This window comes from Echeneis naucrates, chromosome 17 (genome assembly GCF_900963305.1).
Source record: "Echeneis naucrates chromosome 17, fEcheNa1.1, whole genome shotgun sequence".
Taxonomy (NCBI): domain Eukaryota; kingdom Metazoa; phylum Chordata; class Actinopteri; order Carangiformes; family Echeneidae; genus Echeneis; species Echeneis naucrates.
In genome coordinates this window covers 10,667,165-10,678,737 of record NC_042527.1, presented here as the reverse complement: position 1 = coordinate 10,678,737, position 11,573 = coordinate 10,667,165, and the positions used below count along the sequence as shown (strand labels likewise).

Here is an 11,573-nt window from a genome sequence, read left to right as displayed (position 1 = left end):
TGAGTCCCACCAGCTCTGCAGCCAGAGGAGGGGAGGCCGGCTGGTGCTGGGGGCCCCTGATGCTTCCTCAGAAGTTCTCCAAAAACTACCTGGTAAGTTTAAGTGTCAAATGGAAAGATTATATGTCTGGGAAGCTTCAGGTGGGAGGCTTCATATATTGATAATATCAAATGAAAAGATCAATCAATAGCATTAAAGGTGGATATTATGTATACCCAAAATGCTCATGCCTTGCTCTCTTGTTTTCTTTTAGAAATTTTGAGATGTCTAAAGGGGTATAAGGATCCATTGGGTCTTTATGGTCCATTAATCATGAATCATCTTGTAGTACCTAAGATTTTTATTAGTTATTAGTTACATTAATAGTAATTTTTACCCGTATTATTCCCCTGGACTCACTGATAAAATAATGATCGTGAAATGGTATTTTCTAATAGTTAAGGAGTTGTAAAGTCTGATGTCAGTGGTAATGAATGATTTCCTGTATCTTTCTGTACTGCATTGTAGATGGATTCACCCATATATGCATTTTAAACACTTAATAATTTCATTTTGTTTTTGCCATAAATTTTACCAAAATGCCAGAAATTATGTCTCTAAAATGGCCAATGTTATCTGAAAATATATTTACCTGTTTATATAAACGTACTCTCTTCTGAAGGGGATTCTTATTCCCTGCGTTTGCATACATAGCTTCAAATATGTTGCACATATGTGGAACATGTGCAAGTTTTCAAATGTGTGGTATCATTTTTCAAAAATACCAGGATGAGGCAGAGGTTGTACTTGGCCGTAATTGTTACAATTATTATTTGATATTATTATTTGTTATATATGCCAAGATTTACCAAATTTTCATTGGTGATGTATTGCATTAACAGATCTATTCATTTATCTCTTATGTGATGTGTTGCACAACTGTAATGTGCAACCTGCTCATTATTTGTTTTTCTGCTGATAAAACGCTTGTTGTCTTCCTCCCACACTCCTTTGGTCTTTCCCCTTTGCTGTGCTGTCCAATGTGATTGACTGTGTCAGTTTCTCAGTGCTGGCAGTAGGAGACAGGTGCTGAGTGCTGCTGAGTGTTGCTGTGTGTGTGGGCTCCAGGGGCCTGGTTCAACATTCCAGTGATAGTTTGACATAGTCCTTTGGGGAGGAAGAGGAAGGGGGCAAGTGTTTGAATCAACCTCAATGAAGAAGCACTAAGGGGGTAAGTGAAATCCTGTGATGATGTAGCTGCTGTAGGGATTGTGATAAAATACTGCAAGTCCCGTTTGTTTTTTAAATCTCTCAACTGAAGCGTTTACAACACCCCACTTCCTGATTTACCAAGTTATTTCACTGCTTATCTCTCAGGCTGCAAACACGAACTTCCTTTTTTCACACAGCCACATGCTGCATACATGCTCACATGCATGTATGCGCATTTACATTATACACAAATTGTATACTGACAGTTTCAAAATGGAGGGAAAGAGGAAGTCATAAGTAGGGGATTCAGAGATGGGCGGGGATAGTAACAAGGGGACCATATTTGGCATCAGCAGTTAATAGAAGGCAAAGTTACAAATGCGATAAGGAGTGGTTTTAACTTTGTATTGTGCAGTGATGGTTCTCTCTAAACCTGACTACATTTGTGGTATGGCTGCTGCCATCCAGAACATGGTATTATGAGAGGATGAAGTGAAAAAATAGAGGAAACAGTGAAGATGCAAGTTCATCCCACAATGCATTGCGTCAGCATGACCTGTGTTTTAGTGGCTTCATCTGTCCCAGTGGCACGTCAGCGAGAGACAGACACGCAGGTAAGCATTGCTCTTTCTGTAAAATATCTGACAATAACTCCTAACTGAAATTATTTCAGATATTATTTGGCATTTCCTTTTTACTTTGTTGTTGTTTCTATTTATTTCTCGCAAATTGGTAATTGGTAACAGGCAGTTCATGGTAACCTACCCAGTTTTCATTTACTTTCTCTTTCCAAAGAAAGGAAAGTTTCTCTGCTAGAGTAAAGCCAGCATGTTTAAAATTATGTTCATTCATTCTGTACTTTGGCAGGTCTGTAAGACATTTGAGATTTATGGAGAATTAATTTGTTATTATTTGTAGTAATATATCTGCAGGATATGTTTGGATGGAAATATTGCTGAAAGATGTCTTTGCAAAGGGTGTTTCCATTTCATTTTATCTCAAAGATAAGCTTCAAGCTTGAAAAGTGCACACATTCTCATACACACATACACGTTAGTGTCATATAGGGACAAGACAGTGTGCTGTTTCCTCTCTGTATTTCAGAACTGACAGCTTGAATTGCACCTGCTTCCCCTCACAGCATCAAAGTGGAAAGAAGTTAAGAGAAAACCACAAAGTATGCTGCAGGGAAACATTACTCCAAATTCACATTAGACTTGTTGTTAGACTCGTGCATTTGTCAGAACACACACATTTACAACATTTCCCACCGTCACACAAATTTTTAGTACTGCATAGCATTTTTACAGTATCTCAGTTTACATGGTATAGTCTTCACACACTGAATTAACACAACATAAACAGAATTTTTTTGTAGCCTCTAAAATAAACCATAGGGAAATGGCTGAAATTGACTGCTGCTCCATGTTGTGGGCCTTTTGCAATACTGTGTACTCTTAGAATTGTTGCCGTGATGGTCTGTAATGGGAGTGCAATATGTATTTGCGGCCATAGTGATAGATGAGCTGTCAGGCTATGGCACACAAAAGCTCTGGGGCATTTACTCAGTGGAGTGAGAGTTCACATCAGCCAGCCAGTGTCATTTGCAGAGAGCTGGGAAATAGCAGAGTATTGAGATGATAAGGAAGCTTAAGGTGGAAAGTTGTTCTCATCAAGGAGAAGCAGGAGTAAACAGGGGTGGACAAATGAAGGGTTAGGGGTGTGATGGCTCGACAGAGGCAATGGTGGCATCCTTTTGATTCAGACTAATATGATTCATGAAGATGATCTCTGAATACTCTGAGGTCGCAGTAATTCTCATAAGCAGTTTGATAGTGATAACTTGATGTGCAAAATCTGTGGAATTTTCCTTTAACGACACACACGCCCACATGCACACCTCTTCCTGTTTTTGGTTGGTTAACATTTATAGTGTTTGAGTTTGCTCAATCTCCCGCTCTGAAACTTAAACAGCTCTGCACTGATCACCTAGAGAGCAATGGTCCACCATTGCCTCTCAGTCATACAACGCATTTAGAACAGAAAGTTAAAAATCTTGGCTGATGTCACCTCAAATAAAAGATATATGAAGTAGAAAAGAAGAAATAGGCTCCTGTTGCGCAGTTGAACAAAACCTGAAAGTATTACTCGAACCAAATGAGCAAACCATCTGGCAAAGCCTGGCTCTGCAGTCATACCTCTAACTGAACGACAGGAACATGGTCCTGTGGTTGTGACAAATACAGAAGTGGTTGTTCTTGCTGCAAGGGGGAAGTTCAGGAGAATAAGGATGTAATCTAAAGTGAGAGAAAGTGATGAAATACAGATTCAGAGATAGAACATTATGAAGGAAAATAATAAAAAATATGGGCCAGCGATGCAGAGGAGAAAATGAAAGACAGAGAGGAGCAGTAGCGCTGGCATACTCTCAGCTGCAGTAGAAGAGGGAAAGAGGGGAAATTCCACGTCAGTGTCTGAGTTTCATAGAGAGTCCAGAGTTTTTGAGACGTTGCTATTATATCTCCTTTTGTGCCACAACAATATCAATCACCATTTCTCTTCATTATTGGCAAAGGAGGAACTCAAATTGCAGACTAGAATGAGCTGCTTCTCCCACTGATCAGCAATCAAACAGAAAACTGCAAATCCAAAAAGACATATGTGTTCTACTAGGGCTTTTGAATGTAGTTATCCTTCCATCAATAATGAATGATGGTTTGAAAGACATTAAAGCATGCACCTTGCTGTCGTACTAATACTGCCATTGTTCCTCAAAATTTGATCAGCTCAAACATTACTATGAAGTCTTTCTTTTGTCTATATGTCTGATGTACAGCAAAATTTCTGTGCTCTGTGAGCGTGTAGGCACATTGCACCAGAATATTGGCTATGTAAAGGGCTAGCACTGCAGCTGGGGTCTAACACAAGATTGTCACCCAGGGTTTAAGGGACTGCTGTGTAAATTAGAGATGACTTATCACCAGCTTTGTATTAAACAGGGCTGTGCAGCAGTAGGAACTGGTCTAGAGACAGAGGGAGGAGGGGAGTGAAACAGAGAGACAGCTGAGACATGGCCATCTTGCATAGCAGAGGCATTGATTTATCATTTTGCAGTATTATGCATGTAAGGAAGAAAGGAAGTTTTTATGTCACTCTAATACCAGGTTGATATATCAGCACAAGCCATTTTATGTGTGAGACAAAATGGGCGCAACTACAGTATGTGGAATTTGCTAAAGTTATAAATTAAAATACAGTATATTGTATTCAGCATTCTAAAGTGAAGGCATGATGAAAGCAGTCTCCCCTTGATCGCAATCAAATGAAGTGAGTCATAGACACAATGCAGGATCAGTCAGATAAACTTGGCTTGAGCACACAACTCAAAATCTGTAAAGATTCCTGCAGATGCCAAGGCCACTATCTCCATGGCTACCGGATATTGCAGCGTCAGGTCCAAATTCTTGGAGGCTTCCTTAGCCCTTTGGTTCTTCCCTAGATGATGGGGTTGTAGCAACAGAATCCTTGAGTCAACAGCAATACGGGAGAGTTTGCAGCAGCAGTTACCTTACTGTTATATCAGTTAGGCTCTAAGTAATATGCTGCTGACCTGTGACTAAGCTGCACAGGTCTGCATCTTTGTGAATAGTTGCTGCTTATGTATTTACAGTGTTACTCAGAATGGATCAACCTAATAGATCCAGTTTAATAAATTCAGTTAAGTTTGTGCAACCATCTTCTATATTTTAGATAGGGCTATGAGTGCGAGGCTCAGCTGATGTCCGAGAATTGTTTCCATAGCAGAAAAGCAGAATGAAAAATCAAAAGGTGATCTGGACAGAAGCTATACCTAATTTGCCATAAACTGTGTGTAAATCTTGCCATAGTTCCCCACACCGCTTAATTTATTCAATCTTTCAACTGCTGTTATTCTCTGCTCTTATTCTTGTGGAGCTTATCTACCCCTTTGTAACTGCATCACTCATTCTTGTTTCTAACAGAAATTAATATCACTATCACAACTTCACCTTCTAATGCCTTTCCTCATTCTGCATGATCTTCTATTATTCATATTCTAATCAAGCTACTTATTTCTGTTCTTTCCGCCTTCTTTAACCTCTTACTTTTTTCTCAATCTTTTCTTCTTCTCTTGTCACTCTCTCCTTCCTCAGGCTCACTTGAAAGGCAAGGGCAGCGTTGCTGTAACTGAGCCAGCACTTCCTGGTGTTGTTTGGGGGGGGGGGCGTGTCTATCCCTCAGTGAGGAAGAGAGGGAGGGAGAAGGGACTGCAGGATCTGTATGCCCAGTGCAGTCAAGACTCCCTCCCTCTCTTCCTCCTCCTCCTCCACAGCTGTTGCTACTGCCGCCCAGTGAGCACCACTTTCGTTGGGCAGCAGACAGACAATCCAGTGGCTGGCGAGTCAGTAGAGACACAGCCCAGCTCGTCTCAGCACAGCTCAGCACAGCCCAGCTCAGCCACTTCAAGAGGCAGGGGAGGGGAGACACTAGCGCACAGCCAACGCTGCAATGCACGCAAACACACACACATACACGTACACACATACACACACTCACACACAGAGAGACGCACACACACATAGACAAACACTCCTCCTCTCTCTCTCACTCCCCCCCTCTCACTCTGGTGCTCGGCTCTGCACAGCTCCTCTACTCATTCGCTGCTGATTCACTCGCTCACTCGCTTGCCTCTCTTCTGCCAGTCCCTCTGCCTTGCTGTGCTCTGCCTGCCTGCCTGAGAATGGTCCAGCCGGTGCCTGGGGGTCTGCTGTCGCGGCCTATCTGAACACACGCATAAACACACAGAGTCAATCGACACTCGGAAGCACACATACACAAACTGGAGAGCAATGTGAGAGGTAAGAGCTTGGTTCATAACCTTCCACCTTGTCTCATTGGTTCATCTAGATCTTTCCTCCTGTGTGTTGCTGCAGTCTTTACTTTCCAAAGTAGCGCCTGTGCAGTGGAGCAAAGGTAGAGATATGGAGATTGCTTGCTTTAGTGTCTGCTGTGTGTGTGTGCATCTTGTATGTGGGCCACAGGGTTAAAATCTGTTAAAATTTGTTACGGCTTGTTTTATAGAGGCAAAGGCACACACAGACACATTCTTGGTTCAAAGCAGCCAGTCACACAATAGCTACTTCCTGAGGGTAGCGCTAGTTAGCAAGAAAATTTGCTGGTGTGTATGGAGTGTGTTTGGAAGGCCGTGGTTGTTCCAGGAAACAGTGGAGAGGATCAATAGATCGCCCACTCAGCTTTCATTCCCTTCGTCTGACTCAACATTAGACATGTTGGGAATTATCCTCCTGGGCTTGGTTAACAAGGAGACTGGCAAAATTTCTACCGCTTTTGTCACCTTTGCTGCGTCAGACTGAAGGGGGAAGCATGGTTTGCATGTGAGTATGTGTGTTTTTTATGTGTGTATGTACTATGTAAGGCAAACTCCTGCCCCACTGCATGTAAATTATGTGTGACATGTGAAGCCGCTACTACCATATATGGTGAGCACAGTATTTCAGTACAGTAGAATCTTGCCAAGCATTCCGGGTCGCAGAAAGAGAGAGTGTGTGAGAGGGTGACTGTCTGTGGGAGTATGTGCCTGTATGTGAGAGACTAAGTCTGTGTTTGCATGCGTCTGAGAGAAGGGGAGTAACCATGAGAGAGGAAAAAAGTTAAAGAGAGAAGGAGAGAGGGGCATGAACGTTCGAGAGACAGGGAGAAGTAAACCTAGTAAATGGAATGGAGCGTTTTCACTTGTCGATGTTTCAACTGGAGTAAAAGTAAGTAGTTTGTTGCTTTACGAAAGCTTTGGGAAGTTATGTGTGACTGTCCTACAATTCTTTCTATTATGGAGTATAGCCTGTTTTTGTGGCATATACTAAATTAAACTAGCTGAACATGTTTTCATGGCGATATCTGGCTATTTGTCATACTTAAATATTTTTCCAAGTTTTTTACAAACAATCAATCCAAACATTTGCCCAAAAAGCAGCAGAACATACATCTTATGAACTACAGATGGCACAACAGCTAAAGAACCTTTAGAATTTAAACTCAGGCCTTTATTACCTTTGCTTGCTTTGTCCCTCTCCTCACCACCTCTGCCTTCCTCCCCCTGGCCTCACCGGGCTTCCTCTTGGTGGTGTGTCTGTGGTTGGAGCAATGATGAGGAATGTTGTTGTTGTGACTTAGATGGATTCAGTGTGGCTCAGACAGTAGCTCACACATGCAAGTATGTGCACATATGCAAGCATGCACAGCATAGACAGATGTGTGGGAGATTGCAATGCTGAAATTTTAAATCTCCCCGTTAGTCCTGCTGCAGATAGACTGTCAATTTCTATCTAACAGGAGCCATGCTGCTTTTGTCAATGTGAATATTGTACATAATAATATCAAAGATCACATTGCAGTCTCTCTGTATGGTTATATATAAATAAATGCTAAAAATTGCACTGCATCAATGTGCATTCCTTATGATCTAGGATCTGACTTACAGCCATAATATGTGTATGGCTGAAAGTGCATTGACAGGTTAAGCCTTCATTACATCAGGGCTTCTCTGTATGATTCTACTGTGTTATGACCACTTTTCAACCCAAAAAGCAACGATTTGAACTTAGAGCTTTAACAAAGTCCAAGCTAAGCTAAAATTAATTGACTTTACCAACTGTAGTAGACTTATTTATTGCACCAGTAAATTAATTTAATTCAGTCTTCAACATGCCATACTGCACATCTGTTTCTATTTCTATTAAGGGATCAGCAATAATTTTCATGCCTCTGACCTCTGACATTACAGTATAGAACATACAAAAATTACCCCGTTCATGTGTGTCTGAAAGTAATAACAGTCCTAAAAAGCAAGATTTGTGTTTATGGAGTCAGTAATGCATGTTGAATCATTTTATTGTTTTGTCCAGAGGTACATGTCAACATTAGGCCTGTCCTTGTTTTTTCTTCACCTCAGGTGTATCAGCTCACAACGCAGACATCTTAAAACTCTCCATCTATAAACTAGAGACAAGTAGTTTTCACATTTAATAACACAGCCCAAGTAGCCTTTTTCTAGCTGTCTAGCCACAGTCTAGCCCCTCTTTCTATCAAGTTGGGTGCTCTGCGTCTGTTTGCTTTAGTATATTACGAAGCAGGCCTCATGCAGGCCTTAACAGATAAGTAGCGTAGAAGATAAAACTGGTCTCTGGCTTTGTATGTTCACATGTAATATGCTGACAAACAAGCTATATATAGGTACTATGTAAACCTTGTGATACACACAGTTAAGGGACATAATGGCATTTGCTTGGGAACACAAAGATATGTATATAAAGAAATGATATATTCATTACACAAAATGGCTGATGTATTTATTTCTTTTTCTGTCCCACCATATAAATTTTCCGATATGTTTTTATTGTTGTTTTTGTATATCTACGGATTAATGTAAATAAAATAGGGGAATAGGAAATAAACAATTTCAACTGCAACCTGCTACAACACCTTAATTCCTGAATAGCTGAAACTTTTACCAAACACAATTCCTCCAAAACATATTAACTCATCTAATCCCACTAGTGTTGTAGGTTGAGATCTGGTGGCAGTTTAGAGATTGAGCTTGTTTTAATTTCTCTGCTTCTCCACTCATTAATTAAAAATGTTCTCAAATTTGTCACCTGTCAAAATAGAAAAAATTGCTTCTCAGCACATTGTCGCTGACAACATAAATTTGAGCCAATGAGCCACTCATTAAACCATAAGGCCAGCCATTATCCTCACTGTGCGCTGACTTCACCACATCTTTGCACATACACAGGCACAAAGATGCAGTGTTGGACACAGTCCGATATTCACCACAGTTTGAGAATACTTAGTGTCATGACACATAGTGGTTTGTATTTGTATAGGTTTGCATTTGTGTTTCGTGTCAGTTGTCAGTCTGTGTATGTGTGTGTGCATAGCTCTGTCCAAGTATGCTAAACAAGAGATCCTATTGTCTCCCAAGTTTGCTCTCAGAGGAATCAATAGGCTTTGTTTCTCATGTGTCCCTTGCCTAAGACTCTTTCAGAGCCCCATTACTCAATCTGATGACAACTAAGTCAGTAAAGCTTATAGTTGAGAGGAGTTGATGACTTGAGGATGACACGAGGGAGGATAATAACAATACTAACGACTACCATCTCTCTTTTTTTTTGGAAGGGTGGCTGTTCATCAATAATCTTCATTATCAGCATTATTTTTTACTATTAATGCATTTTACTCATTGCAATGTAATTTTATACAGAACATGTGCAATTGCTTATGAAAATGAAAAGTGGTCTGGAAGAACTATGATGTTTAGGGTAACAGCCAAAGTCTCTGTATGTGGGTTTTATATACAAAAACATTGTACGTGAACTAGTGCTTGTGTCTGTGCCAGAGGGTCATTGAGGGCAACATTGACATGCTACAATCAGAGCACATGGAGCGGCAACAGTGAGACCTGAAGTGTTGCATTTCCTCCAGCGTCCTCTAATGTGATGACCTGTCCTCAGTCACCCTGACTATGCTTATGTCAGTATAATGAAACTATGCCTCTTACTGAACAGCAGCAAACCAGAGTAGCATTTATATAATATATAGAAGAAGAGAGTTGATATAGCATTAGATCATTTGCGGGAAGACCTACAATAACTTTCAACCACACCCTCTTCCTTGTTGTCTCATGCTGTTGGTTACAATCAAAACTTAAAGACCAGCCCAGGTCAATAGGTTGCTTTATTCGCACTAACTTTTTCAATCAGTTGAGACATGCCTTCATGAAAAAAGATCTCTCTGTGTCCTGTGTCTTGGTGCACCATCCATCACTGTCCATCAAGCAAATCACTGGCAGATTATATGCATAATTTGCACTTTAGTGGAAGTGAAGGGTGAATTTCAACAGCGTTGAGAACAGATTTGTTGTTGACTCATTACCAAGAGAAAAGAAAAGACGATGCAGGCTTGTTTTTCATGCTAGAAACTGTCTGTGTCATTCAGGCATATGTGGGTGTCACATGACCAAGAGCTGATGGTGATATTGTAGAGAGACTTCCCCTTTTTTTGCAACGATGAAGTGGTTCTACCACGTGTCCACAAAGGGTGATAGGAGCCACATGGATTCTCTTGCTGGCTCTGTCATCTTTCTTTGCTCAAGTGTGGTTGACCTTGCCCCAGCATGCAAGACCTTGAAATCCGAGGGAGTGCTGATGAGGATGCTGGAATAGAACACAAACCGGACAGTGACATTGAGGGCACAACAACACAAGGATAGATAGTGTGGAGGAGATGGAAAGAACAGCAAAACTCAAGAAGTCAAGGATCCACTGGTTAAAAGAAAATGAAGTCTGTGGTTATGGGAGAGAGGTAGATTATATTAAACAGTCATCTATTTAAAATGGAAGCCTTGGAGACAGAACACTCATAGTTAGAGTGGAATTAGATACAGGGAGTGGCATACTGACAGGAAAGACCATCTTGATGAAGAAATCAATAGGAGAAGGATGGCTATGTCCAAACATGATGGATCATGATGAGACTTCATTATTGCTCTTGCACTGTCTTACACTGAACCACATTGCTCTCTCACAGATGTCTGCTCCTCTGTCTCTATGAGAAACCATAGAAACAGCAGCTGCAGAGAATGTTAGGGTTGCCATCTTTTCATATTTCAAGTCATCACCTTTTGTCATTTGACTGAAGACGGCCCCTGGTGCCCTCAAATTACAAAAACATATACACATATGTATAAAAAATTGCTGTTTCTATTCTCCATCATTAGTTCACTGCCAGCTTAGTTCAGTTTATGTCGACCCCTGGTCTGATGAGTTCATAGTTGGTTGTTCCTGATCAAAAAGCCGCGCATTGCCTTATTTCAAAGCAAGCTGTAGCAATAAAATATATGCAACATCAACATAAGATATTTAAAACAGTGGTCCTAGACTAGGCTGAGTTGACATTTTCACAGCAATGAAGGCGAAATGTTGAATGTGTAAGTTCATGGGAAAATAAGCAATGCCTAAGTAATGAAAACAAAAAAACTGGGTATGGTGGACTGGTTTCATTCCAAAACAAGACATTCAGTCCAGCAACTAGCAAAATTGTATTTTGGCATGGAAGAGCTACTAAACTGACAAATAAATGTTACTGTATCTCATTTCTAAAAAGTACTGCCCTTTTAAAATACTGAGTAGAGAGGTGATGTCTTTTATGTCAGGATTTTGTTTTTGTATTGAAAAGTTCATCTATTTTAGTCCCCCTGTCTAATGCACATGATCCAGACATCATCGTTTGTGTTTTTGTTTTTGTGTGTACAGCAGTTTTACCATTTCTGTTATGATTAGGCTAGC

General features: G+C 40.6%; 1 protein-coding gene across 20 annotated transcripts in view; it reads left to right on the top strand.

The window, feature by feature from the left end:
• The first annotated feature begins 1,085 nt into the window (after positions 1-1,085).
• Positions 1,086-11,573, top strand: part of mbnl1 (muscleblind-like splicing regulator 1) — a 36,874-nt gene continuing 26,386 nt past the window's right edge. For 3 of the 20 annotated variants that reach the window (XM_029524107.1, XM_029524105.1, XM_029524104.1), the window contains exon 1: positions 6,654-6,989. The gene's annotated coding sequence lies outside the window, so the exon portion shown is untranslated. Of the gene's footprint in view, positions 1,211-1,624; positions 1,806-5,619; positions 6,069-6,371; positions 6,606-6,645; positions 6,990-11,573 lie in introns of those variants that run through there. The other 17 variants (XM_029524103.1, XM_029524096.1, XM_029524101.1 and 14 more) reach the window with 14 other exon arrangements.